General features: G+C 39.9%; 1 pseudogene; it reads right to left on the bottom strand.

Annotated features, from left to right (window-relative positions):
- Nucleotides 1-18,250: 18,250 nt before the first annotated feature.
- On the bottom strand, nt 18,251-19,304 carry LOC112587091 (annotated as a pseudogene).
- Between the last annotated feature and the right edge of the window lie 3,036 nt (nt 19,305-22,340).

Consider the following 22,340-nt stretch of genomic DNA (forward strand, 5'->3'; position numbering starts at 1 on the left):
TTCTTTCTGGCTTACTTCACTCTGTATAATCGGCTCCAGTTTCATCCACCTCATTAGAACTGATTCAAATGTATTCTTTTTAATGGCTGAGTAATACTCCGTTGTGTATATGTACCACAGCTTTCTTATCCATTCATCTGCTGATGGACATCGAGGTTGCTTCCATATCCTGGCTATTATAAACAGTGCTGCGATGAACATTGGAGTACACGTGTCTCTTTCCCTTCTGGTTTCCTCAGTGTGTATGCCCAGCAGTGGGATTGCTGGATCATAAGGCAGTTCTATTTCCAGTTTTTTTAAGGAATCTCCACGCTGTTCTCCATAGTGGTTATACTAGTTTTTGTTCCCACCAACAGTGTAAGAGCATTCCCTTTTCTCCACATCCTCTCAAGCATTTATTGCTTGTAGACTTTTAGATCGCAGCCATTCTGACTGGCGTGAAATTGTACCTCATTGTGGTTTTGATTTGCCTTTCTCTGATAATGAGTGATGTTGAGCATCTTTTCATGTATTTGTTAGCTATCTGTATGTCTTGTTTGCAGAAATGCCTATTTAGTTCTTTGGCCCATTTTTTGATAGGATCGTTTATTTTTCTGGAATTGAACTGAAGGGGTTGCTTGTATATTTTTGAGATTAGTTGTTTGTCAGTTGTTTCATTTGCTATTATTTTCTCCCATTCTGAAGGCTGTCTTTTCACCTTGCTTATAGTTTCCTTTGTTGTGCAGAAACTTTTAAGTTTAAGTAGATTCCATTCATTTATTTTTGCTTTTATTTCCAATATCCTGGGAGGTGGGTCATAGAGGATCCTGCTGTGATGTATGTCGGAGAGTGTTTTGCCTACGTTCTCCTCTAAGAGTTTTATAGTTTCTGGTCTTACCTTTAGATTTTTAATCCATTTTGAGTTTGTTTTTTTTTTTTTGTGTATGGTGTTAGAAAGTGTTCTAGTTTCATTCTTTTACAAGTGGTTGACAAGTTTTCCCAGCACCACTTGTTAAAGACATTGTCTTTTCTCCATTGCATATTCTTGCCTCCTTTGTCAAAGATAAGGTATCCATAGGTGCATGGATTTATCTCTGGGCTTTCTATTTTGTTTCATTGATCTATATTTCTGTTTGTGCCAGTACCATACTGTCTTGATGACTGTGGCTTTGTAGTAGAGCCTGAAATCAGCAGGTTGATTCCTCCAGTTCCATTCTTCTTTCTCAAGATTGCTTTGGCTATTCGAGGTTTTTTGTATTTCCATACAAATTGTGAAATTATTTGTTCTAGCTCTGTGAAAAATACCGTTGGTAGCTTGATAGGGATTGCATTGAATCTATAGATTGCTTTGGGTAGTATACTCATTTTCACTATATTGAGTCTTCCGATCCATGAACATGGTATATTTCTCCATATATTTGTGTCCTCTTTGATTACTTTCACTAGTGTTTTATAGTTTTCTATATATAGGTCTTTAGTTTCTTTAGGTAGATATATTCTTAAGTATTTTATTCTTTTCGTGGCAATGGTGAATGGGATTGTTTCCTTAATTTCTCTTTCTATTTTCTCATTATTAGTGTATAGGAATGCAAGGGATTTCTGTGTGTTGATTTTATATCCTGCAACTGTACTATATTCATTGATTAGCTCTAGTAATTTTCTGGTGGAGTCTTTAGGGTTTTCTGTGTAGAGGATCATGTCGTCTGCAAACAGTTAGAGTTTTACTTCTTCTTTTCCAATTTTGATTCCTTTATTTATTTTTCTGCTCTGAATGCTGTGGCCAAAACTTCCAAAACTATTTTGAATAGTAATGGTGAAAGTGGTCACCCTTGTCTTGTTCCTGACTTTAGGGGAAAAGCTTTCAATTTTTTACCATTGAGGATAATGTTTACTGTGGGTTTGTCATATATAGCTTCTATTATGTTGAGGTATGTTCCTTCTATTCCTGCTTTCTGGAGAGTTTTTATCATAAATGGATGTTGAATTTTGTCAAAGGCTTTCTCTGCATCTATTGAGATAATCATATGGTGTTTATTTTTCTATTTGTTAATGTGGTCTATTACATTGGTTGATTTGCAGATATTGAAGAATCCTTGCTTCCTTGGGATAAAGCCCACTTGGTCATGGTGTATGATCTTTTTAATGATTGCTAGAATTTTGCTAAGGATTTTAGCATCTATATTCATCAGTGATATTGGCCTGTAGTTTTCTTTTTTTGTGGCATCTTCGTCAGGTTTTGGTATTAGGGTGATGGTGGCCTCATAGAATGAGTTTGGAAGTTGACCTTCCTCTGCAATTTTCTGGAAGAGTTTGAGTAGGATAGGTGTTAGCTCTTCTCTAAATTTTTGGTAGAATTCAGCTGTGAAGCCATCTAGACCTGGGCTTTTGTTTGCTAGAAAATTTCTGATTACAGTTTCCATTTCCGTGCTTGTGATGTGTCTGTTAAAATTTTCTATTTCTTCCTGGTTCAGTTTCGGAAAGTTGTACTTTTCTAAGAATTTGTCCATTTCTTCCACGTTGTCCATTTTACTGGCATATAATTGCTGATAGTAGTCTCTTATGATCCTTTGTATTTCTGTGTTGTCTGTTGTGATCGCTCCATTTTCATTTCTAATTTTATTGATTTGATTTTTTGCCTTTGTTTCTTGAAGAGTCCGGCTAATGGTTTGTCAACTTTATTTATCCTTTCAAGAACCAGCTTTTGGCTTTGTTGATTTTTGCTATGGTCTCCTTTGTTTCTTTTGCATTTGTTTCTGCCCTAATTGTTAAGATTTCTTTCCTTTTAGTAACCCTGGGATCCTTCATTTCTTCCTTTTCTAGTTGCTTTAGGTGTAGAGTTGGGTTATTTATTTGACTTTTGTCTTTTTTTTTAATAATTTCATTTTTTTAAATTTTATTTTATTTTTAAACTTTACATAATTGTATTAGTTTTGCCAAATATAAAAATGTATCCGCCACAGGTTATTTGACTTTTTTCTTCTATCTTGAGGTATGCCTGTATTGCTATGAACTTTCCCCTTAGGACGGCTTTTACAGTGTCCCATAGGTTTTGGGTTGTTGTGTTTTCATTTTCATTTGTTTCTATGCAAATTTTGATTTCTTTTTGGATTTCTTCTGTGATTTGTTGGTTATTCAGCAGTGTGTTGTTCAGCCTCCATATGTTGGAATTTGTAATAGTTTTTCTCCTGTAATTGAGATCTAATCTTACTGCATTGTGGTCAGAAAAGATGCTTGGAATGATTTCAATTTTTTTTTTAATTTATGGCTCAAGGCTAGATTTATGACACAGGATGTGATCTATCCTGGAGAAGGTTCCATGTGGGCTTGAGAAAAAGGTGAAATTCATTGTTTTGGGGTGAAATGTCCTATAGATATCAATTAGGTCTAACTGGTCTATTGTATCATTTAAAGTTTGTGTTTCCTTGTTAATTTTCTGTTTAGTTGTTCTATCCATAGATGTGAGTGCAGTATTAAAGTCTCCCACTGCTGCTGCTAAGTCGCTTCAGTCATGTCCGACTCTGTGCAACCCCATAGATGGCAGCCCACCAGGCTCCCCCCTCCCTGGGATTCTCCAGGCAAGAACACTGGAGTGGGTTGCCATTTCCTTCTCCAATGCATGAAAGTGAAAAGTGAAAGTGAAGTCGCTCAGTTGTGTCCGCCTCTTAGCGACTCCATGGACTGCAGCCTAACAGGCTCCTCCATCCATGGGATTTTCCAGGCAAGAGTACTGGAGTGGGGTGCCATTGCCTTCTCCACGTCTCCCACTATTAATGTGTTATTGTTAATTTCCCCTTTCATACTTGTTTGCATTTGTCTTACATATTGTGGTGCTCCTATGTTGGGTGCATATATATTTATAATTGTGATATCTTTTTCTTGGATTCATTCTTTGACCATTGTGTAGTGTCCTTCTTTGTCTCTTTTCACAGCCTTTGTTTTAAACTCTATTTTATCTGATATGAGTATTGCTACTCCTGCTTTCCTTTGGTCTCTATTTGCGTGGAATACCTTTTCCCAGCCCTTCACTTTCAGTCTGTATGTGTCCCCTGTTTTGAGGTGGGTCTCTTGTAGACAACATATATAGGGGTCTTGTTTTTGTATCCATTCAGCCAGTCTTTGTCTTTTGGTTGGAGCATTCACCCCATTTACATTTAAGGTAATTATTGGTAAGTATGACCCCATTGCCATTTACTTAATAAAGTAAAGTTTGGGGTTTGAGTTTATACATCCTTTTTGTGTTTCCTGTCTAGAGAAGATCTTTTAGCATTTGTTGGAGAGCTGTTTTGGTGGTGATGAATTCTCTCAGCTTTTGCTTGTCTGTAAAGCTTTTGATTTCTCCTTCATATTTGAATGAGATGCTGGCTGGGTACAGTAATCTGGGCTGTAGGTTATTTTCTTTCATCATGTTAAGTATGTCCTGCCATTCCCTCCTGGCCTGAGGAGTTTCTATTGAAAGGTTAGATGTTATCCTTATGGGAATCCCCTTGTGTGTTATTTGTTGTTTTTCCCTTGTTGCTTTTAGTATTTGTTCTTTGTGTTTAATCTTTGTTAATTTGATTAATATGTGTCTTGGGGTGTTTTGCCTTGGGTTTATCCTGTTTGGAACTCTCTGGGTTTCTTGGACTTGGGTGATTCTTTCCTTCCCCATTTTAGGGAAGCTTTCAACTATTATCTCATCAAGTATTTTCTCATGGTCTCTCTTTTTGTCTTCTTCTTCTGGGACTCCTATTATTCGAATGTTGGAGTGTTTAATATTGTCCTGGAGGTCTCTGAGATTGTCCCCATTTCTTTTAATTCGTTTTTCTTTTTTCCTCTCTGATTCATTTATTTCTACCATTCTATCTTCTTCTTCACTAATCCTATCTTCTGCCTCCGTTATTCTACTATTTGTTCCCTCCAGAGTGTTTTTGATCTCATTTCTTGCATTATTCATTATACATTGACTCTTTTTTATTTCTTCTAGATTCTTGTTCATCCTTTCTTGCATTTTCTCAATCCTTGTCTCCAGGCTATTTATTTGTAATTCCATTTTGATTTCAAGATTTTGGATCATTTTCACTATCATTATTCGGAATTCTTTATGAGGTAGATTCCCTATCTCTTCCCCTTGTGTTTGGTTTGGTGGGCATTTATCCTGTTCCTTTACCTGCTGGGTATTCCTTTGTCTCATCATCTTGTTTATATTTTTGAGTTTGGGGTGACCTTTCTGTATTCTGGCAGTTTGTGGAGTTCTCTTTATTATGGAGTCTCCTTGCTCTGGGTGGTGTTATATCAGTGGCTTGTCAAGGTCTCTTGGTTAGGGAAACTTGTGTCAGTGTTCTGGTGGGTGGAGCTGGATTTCTTCCCTGTGGAGTGGAATGAAGTGTCTAGTAATGAGTTATGAGATGTCAATGGTTTTGGAGTAACTTTGGGCAGCCTGTATATTGAAGCTAAGGACTGTGTTCCTGTGTTGCTGGAGAATTTGTGTGGTATGTCTTACTCTCGAACTTGTTGGCCCTTTGTTGGTGCTAGGTTTCAGTGTAGGTATGGAGGCATTTGATGAGCTCCTGTCAATTAATGTGCCCTGGAGTCAGGAGTTCTCTGGAGTCAGGGTTTGGACTTAAGCCTCCTGCTTTCTGTTTTCAATCTTATTTTTACAGTAATCTCAAGACTTCTCCTTCTGTACAGCACTGTTGATAAAACATCTAGGTTAAATACGAAAAGTTTCTCCACAGTGAGAGACACCCAGAAAGTTTCACAGAGTTACATGGAGAAGAGAAGAGGGAGGAGGGAGTTAGAGGTGACCCGAATGAGATCAGGTGGAATCAAAAGAGGAGAAAGCAAGCTAGCCAGTAATCAGTTTCTTATGTGCGCTACACAGTCTGGATGCTCACAGATGTTCAAGGAGTTATACAGAGAAGAGAAGAGGGAGGAAGGAGACAGAGGTGGCCAGGAAAATAAAAGGGGGGAAAGAAAAGGAGAGAGACAGATCCAGCCAGTAATCAGTTCCCTAAGTGTTCTCCACAGTCTGGAACAGACAGAGATTTTGAGAGTTGGGTAGAGAAGAGAAGGGGCAGGGAGGAGACAGAGGCGTCCTGGTGGAGAAAATGGAGAGTCCAAAGGGGGAGAGAACAGTCAAGCCGGTAATCTTGCTCCTAAGTAAAAATTGGTACTGAAGTTTGGGTTCTTGAATGTACAAAATTGATAACAAATAACAAAAAGCAAAGATTAAAATTCTAGAGGATGGATTTTCAAAAATACAATATTATATAAAAGAAGAAGAAGAAAAAGTCCCAAAATTAATAAAAAAATATATATGAGGCTTGCTTTAAAAAAGTCTTTTTTTTAATTTTTGAAACGTAGTAGTAGGTTATTGTAGAAGGCAATGGCACCCCACTCCAGTACTCTTGCCTGGAAAATCTGATGGACAGAGAATCCTGGCAGGCTGCAGTCCATGGGGTCGCACAGATTCGGACATGACTGAAGTGACTTAGCAGTAGCAGTAGGTTATAAAAATGAAAATTAAAGGAGCAATATAGGACTCAAAAATTTAAAAAAGGTAAAAAAAAAGATATTAAAAATAGTAAAAAAAAATATCTAGGACTTTCTGTGGTGTTGTTGTGGGCAGTATGGGGTCAGTTCATTTTCGGATAGTTCCTTCAGTCAGTTCAGTTCAGTTCGGATCAGTCACTCAGGGGTATCCGACTCTTTGCCACACCATGAATCGCAGCACGCCAGGCCTCCCTGTGCATCACCATCTATCAGAGTTCACTCAGACTCATGTCCATCGAGTCAGTGATGCCATCCAGCCATCTCATCCTCTGTCGTCCCCTTCTCCTCCTGCCCCCAATCCCTCCCAGCATCAGAGTCTTTTCCAATGAGTCAACTCTTCGCATGAGGTGGCCAAAGTACTGGAGTTTCAGCTTTCGCATCATTCCTTCCAAAGAAATCCCAGGGCTGATCTCCTTCAGAATGGACTGGATGGATCTTTTTGCAGTCCAAGGGACTCTCAAGAGTCTTCTCCAACACCACAGTTCAAAAGCATCAATTCTTCAGCACTCAGCTTTCTTCACAGTCCAACTCTCACATCCATACATGACTACTGGAAAAACCATAGCCTTGACTAGATGGACCTTTGTTGGCAAAGTAAGGTCTCTGCTTTTCAATATGCTATCTAGGTTGGTCATAACTTTCCTTCCAAGGAGTAAGTGTCTTTTAATTTCATGGCTGCAGTCACTATCTGCAGTGATTTTGGAGCCCCCAAAAATAAAGTCTGACACTGTTTCCACTGTTTCCCCATCTATTTCACATGAAGTGATGGGACCAAATGCCATGATCTTTCTTTTCTGAATGTTGAGATTTAAGGCCACTTTTTCGCTCTCCTCTTTCACCTCCATTAAGAGGCTTTTTAGTTCCTCTTACTTTCTGCCGTAAGGCTGGTGTCATCTGCATATCTGAGGTTATTGATATTTCTCCCAGCAATCTTGATTCCAGTTTGTGTTTCTTTCAGTCCAGCATTTCTCATGATGTACTCTGCATAGAAGTTAAATAAGCAGGGTGACAATATACAGCCTTGATGTACTCCTTTTCCTATCTGGATCCAGTCTGTTCTTCCATGTCCTTTCTAACTGTTGCTTCCTGACCTGCATAAAAATTTATCAAGAGGCAGGTCAGGTGGTCTGGTATTCCAATCTGTTTCAGAATTTTCCTCAGTTTATTGTGATCCACACAGTCAAAGGCTTTGGCATAGTCAATAAAGCAGAAATAGATGTTTTTCTGGAACTCTCTTGCTTTTTCTATGATCCAGCGGATGTTGGCAATTTGATCTCTGGTTCCTCTGCCTTTTCTAAAACCAGCTTGAACATCTGGAAGTTCACAGTTCATGTATTGCTGAAATCTGGCTTTGAGAATTTTGAGCATTACTTTACTCGTGTGTGAGATAAGTGCAGTTGTGTAGTAGTTTGAGCATTCTTTGGCATTGCTTTTCTTCGGGATTGGAATGAAAACTGACTTTTTCGAGTCCTGTGGCCAGTGCTGAGTTTTCCAAATTTGCTGGCATATTGCATGCAGCACTTTCACAGCATCATCTTTCAGGATTTGAAATAGCTCAACTGGAATTCCATCACCTCCACTAGAATAGTTCCTTGGTCCGACTTATATTTCTCAAGATCTACAGGCCCCTTCCTATGTAGACTGTACTAACTACTGGGTTTTAATCTATTGCAGCTGTCACTTCCAAGGTGGTTCCCTTGGTTTTAGCTTCTTCTATTTGCTGGTCTCTTCAGTGTCTGATTTCCACCCTGACACAAGGGGTGCGGTGGTGGACACTTTTTTTTTTGGCTCACTTGTTCAGTCGCGCTGTGGGGAGGGAGGGATGCTGCAAACAAATAACACTGGTGTGTGCTCCCAGTGTCTAAGCCACACTTGGCCTGCCCCCACTCATGGCTCTTACACCCTCCCTGCCCACACAGCTCAGGCTCTAGGTTGCTCTGCCAGGAACAGTCTGAGGCCGGCCCTGGGCTGCATGCACCTCCCAGGTCTAAGCTACTGAGGTTCAGGCACTCAGGTAGTCCTCAGAGGCGCGGACTCCATTGGGCCTGAGTTTTGTGCCCTCCCAGCTCTGAGCAGCTTGGGTGATGAGGTGTTTGGCGAGCATGGTCACTGCGACTTATCACCTCTCCCATCCCTGCTGCTCGGTTTTCTGGGTGTACCACCAGCACACCTTCTCAGACAGTTGATGACTGTCCAGAACCCCAAGAAGTCTTAGATAGCAAAGAAGCCTGGTTGCAGTTAGGTAGATAATGTCTCTCTGGGGCTGCAATGGCCCCCTTCCAGCTCTGGTTGCCTGTCACCAGAGGGGGATGGTCTGCAGCCGGCTAGTTCTGTTCAGCCCTTTGTTCTGTGTGCGGGCCTGGTGGTGTCTTAGGGCTTTTCACGTGGTAGCTATCCCACAGTCTGGTTTGCTAGCCCACATTAATTCGCTCTGATTACCCTTGGGGCATTCAGGCCCAATCCCTACTCTAAGCAGTGTAGCCCACGACTTCCTGCCCAGCCCCCGCTTGCTAGGGGCGGGTGCAGGTGTCTCCGCTGCTTCTCCGCTGGCGGAGTTACTGTTGGGCTCATAATCTGTGGGTTTTATTTATTTACTTATTTTTCCTCCCTATTATGTTGCCCTCTACGCTTCCAAGACCCGCCACAGACTCGGCAGTGAGAGTGTTTCCTGGTGTTTGGAAACTTCTCTCTTTTTAAGACTCCTGTCCTGGGATGGAGCTCCATCCCTACCTCTTTTGTCTCTTTTTTTGTCTTTTATATTTTTCTTACCTCCTTTTGAAGACAATAGGCTGCTCTTCTGGGTGCCTGATGTCCTCTGCCTGCATTCAGAAGTTGTTTTGTGGAATTTACTTGGCGTTTGAATGTTCTTTTGATGAATTTGTTGGGGAGAAAGTGGTCTCCCCCTCCTATTCCTCCGGCATCTTAAGACCACCCCCTGGGACCCCCCATAATTCAAACGTTGGTGCATTGATATTATCCCAAAGGTCTCTGAGACTATCCTCACTTCTTTTCATTCTTTTTACTTTATTCTGCTATTCAGAGGTTATTTCCACCATTTTATCTTCCAGCTCACTGATTCTCTTCTGCTTTAGATATTCTGCTATTTTTCCTTCTAGAGTATTTTTAATTTCAGTAATTGTGTTGTTTGCCTCTGCATGTTTATTCTTTATTCTTCTAGGTCTTTGTTAATTGATTCTTGAATTTTCTCCATTCTGTTTTCAAGGTTTTTTTTTTTTATCTTTTTTTTTTATCATCTTTCATCATTATTCTGAACTCTTTTCCAGGTAGTTGTCACTATTTGATATTCCTTAGGGCTAATTCTCTGATAGTCTACAATCGTGGAGACAGTGCTCCAACCTCAAAGGCTCAGGGCTTGATCTCTGGTCAGAAACAAAGATTCCACAATTGGTTTGTTATGGCATTATGTGAGATTAAAATAAATGCCCCAAAATGAGAAACCAAAGATGAACCCCAGACAAATGGCAGTTACAAAATCAGGCAAAGAATAATTAAAATAATGGAATATACACATATACATAAAAACCCATAAGCAAAATCAAAACTGTCCAACAAAAATAAAGTACAGTAGCTTGACCTGGTGATCAAGGGAAATCTAAAATTATATTTATCAGTTAAAGTAAAAATTAAGTAAAGCACAAGCTGGAGAACTAAACTAAATCAAGGTGCTAAGTTGGGAATAAAGCAATGAAGCAAAATTAACAAATATATTGAAATGAAAGGACAGAAAAAAAAGAAAGAGAGAATAGATATGCAAAGTTAAATAGAGGTAGATGAAGAAAATTTATATACATTCAAGATTAACTGCAAGGGGAAAAGAACAGTAGGAAAAGCAAACAAAGGAATAATTGTAGAAAAACATAATAGGTCTAAAAAATTAAAATTAAGGAAAAAAGGAAGAAGAAAGAAAATTTTTAAAAAAGGAAAACTTTACAGAACTGTGAAAACCCAACTTAGAGGCAGAGGTAGATAACAACAATAAAAAATGTGACCGAGGCAAAGATTAGATTTCATAGTGCCAATAAAATTGGTATCTACAATAGAGGGGGATAAAAAAAAAGAAAAAAAAATCCAAAATACTCTACAGAACAAGTGAAAACATAAGAATAATAAATGTTTTTCTTGAGTCATTGCTGTCAGTGTCCTTTCCTCTCTGGGAGTCAGAGTCCACCTCAGTTCCCTAGAATGCCCTCCAACACTGTGCTGGTCTCTGGAACTGCTGTGGGGGGGCAGTTCAGATTCGAATCTTGTTCTACTCCTCTGTGTTCTTGCCTCCAATGTCCACAGCTATCAGAACTAGTGCATTTTCTTTTGTGGGAGCTCTCAAGGTCCTTTTATATATTCCATAGACACAGAGTCTGCCTAGTTGTCATGTGGATTTAATCTGCAGCTTGTACAGCTGGTGGGAAGGTTTGGGGTCTTCTTTCTTATACACATTGCCCCTGGGTTTCAATTATGATTTTATTTCCACCTCTGCATGTGGGTCATCCACTGGGGTTTGCCCCTGAGGCTGCCCTGGAGGACTTGGGTCTACCCCAGTGTGAGCCAGGAGTGGAGGTGGTGTAGATGCTTGTGTAGCAGGGGTTCTGGCAGCACCAGGTACTCAGAGGAGTTGGTGGCTAGGGAAGCAGGAAATATAGTGCTCTAGAAGGGTATGGCGACTGATATTAGCTAATACACTCCAGTGTTCTTGCCTTGAGACCTCCCCAACAGAGAAGCCTGGCAGGCCACAGTCCACAGGGTCGCAAAGTTTCTGACATGATCAAAACCACCCTGCATGTGTAGATGCAAGATTTTTTTTGGCTGTGACAGCTCTGCCCCAGTGAGGGTTGAGCATGAAGGTAGCACAGCTACTTGGCTTGCGGGGACCCTGGCAGCACCAAGTGTGCAGCGACATGGACTGCCTCCACTGCAGGAATTAAGGCCCTATCATAGTCTTTTTGAGCCTCTTGTAGCTGGCAATCAGAAGGCCTCTTTGGCCAGTCTTTCTCCTTAGCATCAACTCTTTAAGCAATTAGAGGGCTCCCCTGGCTGGGGTCCTACTCTGTAGATTGGCACATCAGGCACTTAAAGGACCACCTTGGGTGGGGTCTTACTCTGTAGTTCTGTGCATCAGTCACTTAAAAGAGCACCCTGGATGGGGTCCTACTCTGTAGTTCAGTGGGTCAGGCTTTTGATGGGCCAGCCTCTCTATTGTTCAGCTCCGATGCTGGCATGTGGGGAGAGAGAGGCTATGGTGATGGCTCCACCCCCTACGCTTGACTAGCAGTATCACCTTGCTTCCATGGCTGCCTGGCTTTCCTCCACAGGCATTTCCCACCACAATCTCCTCCCTCACATCTGCTCGATCCATCTCTCTGCAGTCAATAGCAGCCCTCGCCCTAGGATTGCTCCACAATCCCTAAACTCCAGCTCCCAGCTGCTGTGCCTTCCAGGGGACCTGCATCCCTCTGCAGGATATGTATGGCTGTGGCAAGAACTATCTGATTCTCATTCCATTTAGGCTGCAACAGATCAGCTGTTTCACTTGCAGCCTTAAATGTTTCTCCTCTGACTCAGACAATTGTCCTGATTTGGGGATCAGAGCCCTGCTTTAGTTCCCCAATTAGCCAAGGGCAGGTCCAGTCCCACTAACACTCCTATTTCCCCCCCTAATTCCTTCATCCTACCTAGTTTTGTTTGGTTTTATATATTCTTTCCCACTGGTCATGTACTCCTGTTCATTCTCAACTGGTATTATGCGTGCGCTTCTGTGTCTGAAAGTGTATTCCTGATATATCCTTGGAGAGAGATGTACTCCATATCCACCTACTCCTCTGCCATCTTGTTCTCCCTAGAAGTTCTCTTTTTAATTATTTTTAGAAAACTTCATACTGTTGTTTATAATGGCTGTACCAATATACAATCACACCAACAGGGCACAAAGATTCCCTTTTCTCCACATCCTCAAAATACTTATTATTTCTTGTCTCTTTGAAGGTGGCCATTTTGATAGGAGTCAAGTGGTATCTGATTGTGGTTTTGATCTGTATTTTCCTGGTAATTACTGATATTGACTTCCCAGGTTGCACTAGGTGTAAAGAATCTGCCTGCCAAGACAGGAGATGTAAGAGACCTAGGTTTGATCTCTGGGTTGGGAAGATCCCCTGGAGGAGGGCATGGCAACCCACTCCAGTATTTTTGCCTGGAGAATCCCATGGACAGAGGAGCCTGGTGGGCCACAGCCCATGGGGTCACAAAGAGTCAAATATGACTGAAACGACTTAGCACACATGCACTGATATTGAACATATTCTTATATGCCTGTTGGCCTCAGTGTGTGTTTTTGGAAAACTGCCAATTCAGGCTTTCTTGCCCATTTTTTTTAATGTTAAGTTAACTGAAATCTTTCTATATTTTGGCTATCCACACTTCTTCAGATATATCATTTGCAATTATCTTCTCTCACCTAGTGGCTCAGCAGTAAAGAACCCACTTGCAATGCAGGAGACACAGGAGATGCAGGTTCAACCCCTGTGTTGAGAAGATCTCCTGCAGGAGGAAATGGCAACCCACTCCAGTGTTCTTGCCAGGAAATCCATGGACAGAGGAGCCTTGTGGGCTACAATCCATAGGGTCGCAGAGTCAAACACAGCTAATCAGAAACAGACACACACACAGTAGGACCCCTCTTCGTTTTATTGAAAGTTTTCTTCACTGTGCAAATTTGTTTATTTTTTATTTCATTTGCCTTCCAAGAAAATAGATCAAAAAAATATTGCTCAGACAAGATTCAAAGAGCATACAGCCCATGTCTTCTAGGAGTTTTATACTTTCAGATCTTACATATGTCTTTAATCCATTTTGAGTTCATTTTTGTACATGGTCTGATTTCTCAGTAGTCCAATTTCATTCTTTTGCATTTATCTGTCTAACTTTTCAACACCATTTACTGACAATGCTTTCTTTTCCTTATTGTGCATTTTGTCTCCTTTGCCATAGATTAGCTGTCCATATCAATGTGAGTTAATTTCTGGACCCTGTATTCTGTTTCATTGATCAATATGTCTGTTTTGAGCCAGAACCATACTGTTTTGATATGTGACTTTGTAGTGTAGTTTGAAATCAAAGTGCGGGTTACCTCCAACTTTCTTCTTCTTTCTCAAGATTGCCTTAGCTATGTAGGGTCTTTTGTATTTACACACAAATTTTAGAATTATATGCTCTGGTTCCAGCATGACTGATTGTGTGGTTCAAGGGCTAATACCAGGTTGCTGGTGTGGAGGTCTGGATCCTGGCACATGTAGTTGTACAGAGTTCCTAGGAAAACAGAACACAAACAGTTCTGTTGGCTTTAAAACCCAGTGATTATTAGGGTTGGTGAGCCCTACTAGATAGCAGAACCAAATCCTGGGGTGGCTGGATCTGAGGCTGAAGCTGACTGGTCTGGTCCACTGGCAGATAGGTAAGATTATTGTGCTAGAAAGCTAGAAGGAGGGCTCCAAAATGGTGTTTGCAAGCAGCAGTGTCCTCATGTTAGAATGAGGTCCCCAATATGACTGTTGATGGGGTCTATATCCTCAGGGTCAGTTCCAGGAGTTTCTTGACTATCTGAAAAGCTCGTCAATTTAAGCATGTGGGTCTGACCCAGTCTTTTCTCAAATTACTGTCTCTGTGCTGCCTCACAGACTCATTGGAAAAGACTGATGCTGGGAGGGACTGGGGGCAGGAGGAGAAGGGGACGACAGAGGATGAGATGGCTGGATGGCATCACCAACTCGATGGACATGTTTGAGCGAACTCCGGGAGTTGATGATGAACGGGGAGGCCTGGCGTGTTGCAATTCATGGGGTCGCAAAGAGTCGGACACGAATGAGCAACTGAACTGAACTGAACTGTGCTGTCTCACTCAGAGCAACTGAGATTTTTCATGCACCCTTTAAGAGGGACATCTTTATTCGGTAGCCCTCTGATTCTCCCATATGCAAGCCCCACTGGACTCCAACGCCAGATGGTTTGAAGACTTGTCTTCCCAGTGTAGGATTCTTGGTCTGGAGAGCCTGTTGTGGGGCTCAGACCCAGCACTCTTGGGGAGAACCTTTGAAGTTGTGATTATCTCCCTGTGTGAGTCACCTCCTTGGAAATGAAATCTTGGGCATATATTGCATTCCTCCCTTCTTACTCATTGTGCTGTGTTTCCTTCTTTATATCTTTAGTCATGAAAATCATTTTGCTTAGTCTTCTCATGGATAGTTCTCATCAATAGCTGCTCTGTGAATTATAGTTTTGGTTTTACCATGGGAGGAGATGAACTCAGGGTCATTCTTTTCTGCCATTTTAGCCACACCCCTCAAACCTCTTGATTTCAGCCCAATGAGACCCATTTCAGGCTTCTGACCCTAGAATTGTAAGAGCATATATGTGTTTCCTTCCCATTTAAGTCATCACAGAGCATTGAGTAGAGTTCCTTGGATGTACATATGCATATGGTTGATTCACTTCACTGTATAGGGTTAGAGTTGGGGTTCATTGTACAGCAGAAATTAACTCAACATTGTGGAGTGACTCTGCCCCAATAAAAATTAAAAAAATAAAGACATTTACCAAAAATAAGAAAAGATATACACATGTGTTTGCTTTCTATCACTAGTATGGTATTTAAAATTAGCATTGGGAATTTAATATAAGCATTTAACTAATGAAAGTTTGCTGAGGAAATTGATAATAAGTGTCTCAGTTCATTCATTTAGCTTCCCCTGTAAAGGCATTTAATGTTGTGACCCCCATCTTAAGCAGAAGAAGAAATTAAAAATTAATTTGGTGATATTCAGTCTCTTTAATCAGTAGAATATTTCTCATGTACAAATGTAAATGTGATTTGGATTTCTCATTTTTAAGACATTAAGTAAAGAAAGTCATTAATCATTTAAATTTGTTTATACCATTTACTTTAAATCTTTGTGTAAATTTCTACACTTCAATTTCATGTTAATTTTTAGAATCATTTTTTACATTTTAATCTTCTCCAAGTTTCCTTTAAAGACAAAATATGAGATCAGGAGTCTGTTTTTGTGTATAAATATGTGTGAATATGTTTATTTGCAATAAAAATTTATATAAATGAATTTACGTATACATGCACACAACTTTCTTTTGAATATTTTCTTTGGGCCTGAGAAAATATGTCTTCACATTTAATTTATTTCATGTAATATTTGCCTGATATTATGTTTACAATACTACATGACATTTAGAAATAAGAAAATTTAGGCTCAGAAGTCGGAGAAGGCAATGGCACCCCACTCCAGTACTCTTGCCTGGAAAATCCCATGGGCGGAGGACCCTGGTGGGCTTCAGTCCATGGGGTCGCAAAGAGTTCAGACATGACTGAGCAACTTCACTTTCCCTTCTCATTTTTATGCACTGGAGAAGGAAATGGAAACCCACTCCAGTGTTCTTGCCTGGAGAATCCCAGGGACGGAGGAGCCTGGTGGGCTGCCGTCTATGGGGTCGCACAGTGTCGTACATGATTGAAGTGACTTAGCAGCAGCAGCAGCAGGCTCAGAAATGTTATATTTTTAAGAATCACATAAAAAGACTGAAATTTATTGGGGACTTTCTTGAATTATATACAAATGGAAACATGAAGTAGGTACTGTAATTTTGGTATGGCTCTTTTTATTTATTGAATTGTATGTTTTAATTATGTATAGTGTATATTGTGTCATACTTAAAGTCCAATACATTTTACAGAAGGGAAAATGTAACAATGAATGCACCAGAGTAGTATCTAGAGGACTAGTAGGTGACTCAGACTGGGCAGTGATAGGAGGTATCTCTTCTACCTGGGAAGAAACAAATGGTATCCACATAGATACAGGAATGATATAAGTAAATTAAATTCACATTTGATACTTTTTCTTTTCTAAAATAAAATATGAGCCTAGGTATAAAAATATGATAAACTGATTGTAGAAAGAAGTGCAATCTGACCACACATATTATTATCAAACCTTAGAAACAGATGTAAATTCTCCTAGCTCACTATTATACTCAAGAATAGAGCAGTGGAGCTCCGATTATATATGTGTAATATATATCACATCATATATTATCATTTGGTAAGAAAGGAATTATATTATATCATTTGCTCTTAGGATAGCTAGTTATGCAGCAAAACTAACAGATACAATGAGCAAAGTGAACAGAAGTAAGAATGAAGACAGTAACTGCTAATTATTCTTGGCATTTTTCTTATATTTGAAGACAGTACTCTTGATTATTCTGTTATTTCTGATGACTCTATTATAAAGCGCTTATGGTCACCAGAAGCAGTTGAAAGGACATGCATGTGTGTGGGAATACTAGTGCTCTTCATTCATGTGAATTGATAGGAACCCATGCTCTCCTGAGTCACTTTTTGGAAATAAACATGAAAAGATTCCTGTGCATAATAGAAACATATAATTGGTGACATTGATAATGTTCATCCACCATCACTTTAGTGTTCATGAAAAAGTGTAGAAGAGGGGACATATTTCCTTTATAGCAATAGAAGGAGTCATACTATAGGCAACATTAAACGTTTTGAAGTGGTAAAAAGATGATACATCAATAAAACTATAAAAAGTACCAATCAAATTTCCACCCATATATAAAAGCCCTATTATATGAACAACAGTTCTCCATATTCTGGGCTTCCCAAGTGGCTCAGTGGTGAAGAATGTACCTGCCAAGCAGGAGATGTAGATTGGGAAGATCCCCTGGAGAAGGAAAGGACAACCCACTCCAGCATTCTTGCCTGGGAAATCTCATGGATAGAGGAGCCTGGCAGGCTACAGTCCACAGGGTCACAAAAGAGTTGGACACAACTAACTAACACCCAAACACAACTAACCAACACCCAAAACGTCCATATTCCAATGAATAAATGTACAGTATGAAAAATAAATATTTTGCAAAATAGCTCAGTATATGATTTAAAAATCTTCATCTTTTTTAAGGTCATTTATGAATCTAAGGTCATATTAGGTCAGTATATTTATTAAAGTTTATTTTATAATAAATACTCCTCTTGAAGAAATGTATTTGATAATAATTTTGCCAGTGACTAAAGTTAGCATTTTGGACACTGAATTAAGAACAAGAAAAAAAATAAGAAAGGAGTATCAGAATTCTAATGAGGAGAATAATACCAAGTGGCCAGCTTTAACACATTACTCTGTTAAAATTGACATTGTAAGTAGGAGCAGTTAAGGTAGAGCTATAGAAAGAAATGTTAGATAAAAAGGCAAAGAGTGGTCTCAGATTTTCCTCTATTATTGTTATATAAGTTGCTTTCATCATCAGTTGTACCTTTTTCCATCAGAGTACTATAATATATGACAATTCCAGTAGTAAAACAAAAGAAAAAGTATTTAATATGATGTACATAATATGAAATATTCTAAAATGTTGTTTCATTAGGTAAATGGGGATTTCCAAATATTTCTGAGCCATGGTTGAAAATAAATTTGGGAAAACATGAAAACAACAACGAGCAAAGCTGTTGGATATCAGAAAGCAGAAAGGTTGATAAAGTCAGTTATTTAAACTTTATAAAGAAGTTGAGATCAAGGAAAAAAATTAGGAAATAAATAGAGAAAAATATTACTTTAACAATCTGGTTAAATAATCAAAATTTCTGACTCTGGGGTTTTGTCTTCTGCTATCATGTGCATTCCCTCAGTATTCTGACAATTGATCATTTTGTAGTTTGCTTCACAAAGAATGCTTTCAGAGCCCTCTTTATATCTTTATTTCTCAGACTGTAGATGAAGGGTTTCAGCATAGGTGTGGCCACAGTGTACATCACTGAGGTAGTTGCACTTGACTGTGAGCTATGGGTACCAGCAGAGCTAAGGTACACCCGTAGCACTGTACAATAAAATAAGGAAACAACTGAGAGGTGAGACACACAGGTAGAAAATGCTTTATACTTCCCCTGAAGTGATGAGATTCCACGTATGTAAGAAACTAGCTTAGAGTAAGAGTAAAGGACACCAGTGAAAGGACCACCACCCATCAGGACAGCTGCAAAATACATCACCATGTTATTAAGAAAGGTGTCAGAACAGGCAAGTTGGATCATTTGATTGAGTTAACAAAAAAAGTGGGGGATTTTCAAGTTTGTGCAGAAGGATAGTCGCAATACCATTAAGCTTTGTAACAAGGAATTCAGGAGACATATGATCCAGGACATTAGAACCAGAACTGCACAGAGCCGGGGGTTCATGATGACTGTGTAGTGCAGGGGGTGGCAGATGGCCACAAAGCAGTCATAGGCCATCACTGTCAGGAGAAAAATGTCCAACACTGCAGAGAGTGTGAAAAAATAAATCTGCGTGATGCAGCCTTCATAGATTATAGCTTTATTCTGGGTTTGGATGTTCCACAGCATCTTTGGGATGGTGGTAGAGGTGAAACAGATGTCTACAAAGGACAGGTTGGAGAAGAAGAAGTACACAGGGGTGTGGAGGTCAGGGTCTGAACTGATGGCTAAGATAATGAGCAGGTTTCCAAACACAGTGATCAGGTACATGGATAAGAAAAGCCCAAATATGAGAGGCTGCACTTCTGGTTCCTGTGAAAATCTCAGAAGAAGAAATCTTGAAATCCATGTATCATTGCCTGGTTGCATATGATGGAAGTAACTTCTAGGAAAGAAGGAAATAACATGACTAATACAAATATGTGAGGGTGTGTGTGCTAAGTTGCTTCAGTTGTGTCTGACTCTTTATAACACTATGGACTATAGCCTGCCAGGCTCCTCTGTCCACGGAATTCTCCAGGCAAGGATACTCGAATGGGTTCCATGCCCTTCTCCAGGGGATCTTCCCAACCCATGGATCGAACCTGTGATTCCTGCGATTCCTGCATTTCAGGCAGATTCTTTACTGCTGAGTCACCAGGGAAGCCCCAATATTCACACAAACTTGCATTATTCACATATTCTAAATTATATAATGTATACTTTGCAGTCAATAAATTAATTTTGTGATTCTTTTGCTGTCTCGCATACAGGGTTATTGTTACCATCTTTATAAATTCCATATAAATGCATTAGTATACTGTATTGGTGTTCTTCTTTCTGGCTTACTTCACTCTGTATAATAGGCTCCAGTTTCATCCACCTCATTAGAACCTATTCAAAATCACCAGTCCAAGTTTGATACAGGATGCTTGGGGCTGGTGCACTGGGATGACTCAGAGGGATGGTATGGAGAGGGAGGTGGGAGGGGGGTTCAGGATGGGGAACACACGTACGCCCGTGGCGGATTCATGTTGATGTGTGGCAGAACCAATACAATATTGTAAAGTAAATATATATATATATATATATATATATATATATATAATTAATTTTTGTATTTGTTGTATGTATCTGATTTTCTTTAGTGAATCCCCCTGTACCATTTCTGATATGAAATTGCTTTCCCAATCAGCTTTTTCCCTAGGAGGGCAGGATGAATTTTACAGTTTTAATGAGAAACCCATCTATATCAGGAATGTAAATTGTAATATGACCATATTTTCACCACTGCCTAGGCTATGAATATAAGATGTTGAAAAGCAACACTCCCTACAATTCACTGATCGAAAAATATATACACAAACATAAGATTATCTATCACTTCTGATGGGGACAAGTGGTATGATGAGAAAGAAAGCAAGCATAAAGGAAAGAGTACAGCATTCTATTTTTCATGTGCTTTGGGTAAGACTGGCAAACATGGTGACACGTGAATCATAACCTCTAGTAAGAATGGGAGGGAGATGCAAAGGTATGTGTGTAAGTGTGTACCCAGCAGACAGAATGGCAAGGACTCAAATAAATGACATCAGAACTGAAAGAGGAGATGTTACAAGTGATACTGAAATGGAGGAGAGCCCTATGGTCTTCACCTTCACCTTGTGTTCCACCTGTCTTCTGTGTGTAGAAAAACTTCAGCTGGAGAAGAACTTAGAGCAGTGAGAAAATGCAGAAACAAAGGAAACCAGTCCAACAGACTAAATAATAGTAGTTTAGTCATTAAGCACAATCAGTCAAGGACCTTTAGTTCCTTCTCAAGATTTATAGATTAAAAAAAAAAGATTTATAGATAATATTCTGAGCTGTATCCTGTGAGTTGTCTTATAGATACTGAAACCCTCACCAGGTGAAAGAAGTTAACTACATGAGGACCAGACTGTAGCCGTGACATAAAAGCTGCCACAATTCCAAGAACTGGCCTCAAGGACATGGGAACAGACTGACCCTGGAAATGAAGATTAACTGAGCAATATTTTAAGAAAACATGAAAAGTCTTTACCTATCAGCCTGGGAAAAAAACTGGGATTAAGAACCGTTGTGATGGTTGAGGTTGGAACTTTTAAACTGGTAGCAAAGGCAGTACTCTAATTTTGCTAGTATAAACATAAAGTATTAAACAACCCAAACAGAGCTGTAAATATCACAAGTACAGATATTCTTTGGGCTTCCCAGGTGGTTCTAGATTGCAAAGAATCCACTGGCCAAAGCAGAAGACACCAGAGGTGTGACTTTGATCCCTGGGTCGATCCCCTGGAGAAGGAAATGACAACATGGACAGAGGAGCTTGGCGGGCTACAGTCCATGAAGTTGCAAAAGACTCAGACACAACTGAACACACACACACTGCCTGACTGATATGCTTTACCCCAGAGATACTCAGTCTCAGGGCTATTAATTTTCTGGACCAGATCATTCTCTTTTATGCTCTGTCTTGTAGATTGAAAGATGTTTACAGCATCTGTGGTCTCCATCCACCCTCCTCCAAGTTGACAGCCAAAAATGTCCCAGAACATTGTTCAGTGTGTCCCCAGGGGGAAAATCACCCCTGATAGGAATCAATGTGAATTTAACAATTTCAACATCTTTTTCTAGCACTGACATAATAGCAATTTCATGATAAAGACTGCGAAATATGGTCAAAGGTATAAATAGCATTGCTGCACTGTAAATTTTATGTAACTACTGTAATAGATACATTAATTAATTTATCAAGCAAATAAATAGATACAGTAATCTATTGCCTCTGGCTTGAGTTGAATTGGCTTCCATTCTCTCTGACCTTCTTATGCGTAGTCAGCTGGGTTGTTTGACTCACCTGGATGGGAACTCTGAGAGGATGGTCTCCAACAGGGACATCTGAATTCTCCCTTGGATGGCTGGTGACGGAGACAAAACAGCAGGAATGAGTGAAGCTACAGCCCCCAACCAGAGTTAGGACTCCAGACAAAAGGGAAAAAGGGCCCTTCCAGCCCAAGGTTACACATGCTGAGAGACTGCAAATGTGGATATATTTATAACTCCCTATATCTGCTCATTAGGCATGTTTCTTTCCGTTATTTCAAGCTGTAAACTTCATAATTCCCCTGTGGAAAACTGTTAAGGAAGGAAGGAAAATTTCCTTAATGATTCTCAATTCACAAGAGAGCAGGGTAGAAGTCAAGTGAATCCATTTCTGTTCTGTTTTTCACTCCTCCATGAAGTAGCCTCCCTTTCAGATCTCTAAATCTCCTAGCACCTTATCTCAACTCTGAGTTAGAGTTTTCTCCAAATCTAAGACTGAGGAACCTGTCTGGATCAGGTCTCTTGCATCTTCAAATCACTGACCTGTGGTGGAGGCACAGGCCCTGAATCCTATGAATATTTCTATTCTCCTTTCAACAAAGAGTGTGTGTTGTGGGGGAACTGAGCTCTTTTGGTAATAAAGGTTGGGCACGAAGTGCATTGTCTTCATTACACACGGGATTTTTATACTTACATCTGT

This window comes from Bubalus bubalis, chromosome 9, assembly GCF_019923935.1.
Source record: "Bubalus bubalis isolate 160015118507 breed Murrah chromosome 9, NDDB_SH_1, whole genome shotgun sequence".
Taxonomy (NCBI): domain Eukaryota; kingdom Metazoa; phylum Chordata; class Mammalia; order Artiodactyla; family Bovidae; genus Bubalus; species Bubalus bubalis.